The sequence below is a fragment of the Gouania willdenowi genome, chromosome 21 (assembly GCF_900634775.1).
Source record: "Gouania willdenowi chromosome 21, fGouWil2.1, whole genome shotgun sequence".
NCBI classification, from domain to species: Eukaryota; Metazoa; Chordata; class Actinopteri; order Blenniiformes; family Gobiesocidae; genus Gouania; species Gouania willdenowi.
This window is the reverse complement of record NC_041064.1, coordinates 38,086,532-38,087,143: the sequence shown is the minus strand read 5'-3', so window position 1 is coordinate 38,087,143 and position 612 is coordinate 38,086,532. Positions and strand designations below refer to the sequence as shown.

General features: G+C 41.7%; 1 protein-coding gene across 2 annotated transcripts in view; it reads right to left on the bottom strand.

Moving 5' to 3' along the window:
• klhdc3l (kelch domain containing 3-like) overlaps positions 1–612 on the bottom strand; it is a 23,156-nt gene extending 22,544 nt beyond the window's left edge. The window contains exon 1 of one of the 2 annotated variants that reach the window (XM_028436088.1): positions 484–612. The gene's annotated coding sequence lies outside the window, so the exon portion shown is untranslated. The remainder of the gene's footprint in view (positions 1–483) is intronic. The other variant, XM_028436089.1, reaches the window with a different exon arrangement.

Below are 612 nucleotides of genomic sequence, written 5' to 3'. Positions count from 1 at the left end.
TGTGTAGATGTGTGTGTGTGTGTGTGTGTGTGTGTGTGTGTGTGTGTGTGTGTGTGTGTGTGTGTGTGTGTGTGTGTGTGTGTGTAGATGTGTGTGTGTGTGTGTGATGATAATGAGCCGTTAGTCAGTGAACGGGCGGTAACCATCAGCTCATGTTAGCTTTACTGTCAACATTAACCTTAGCATTAATGTAATGTTAGCATTAGTGATGTAGCGTTAATGTTAGAGTTTAGATGATACTGTATTAGTCTGTGTATAAAACTAAACATGTATCACGTGATAAATAGATCAATAACACAATACATGTGTGTGTGCTACTGTGGGAAACTTCACCAGAACTAAACATAATTATCCACTAAAACACGGACAGCAGACTGTGTGTGTCTAATACACAGTTTATAAAGAGTCCATGAGTCCGTAACGTGTGTGTTTGTCAGTTTAAAGCCGTTGTTTTGTAGAAAAGCAAGAGTTTTTTTTACTTACGTTGAGTTCACGGAACCTCATCCTCTGTGTGGCTGTGCTGCGTTCACTGCCGCCTCGGAAACAGTACCTTCTTCATGTGGAGCCTCGAACCAGCAGCTATTGTTGGTATGAAAGCAGAGATGAGCAGGG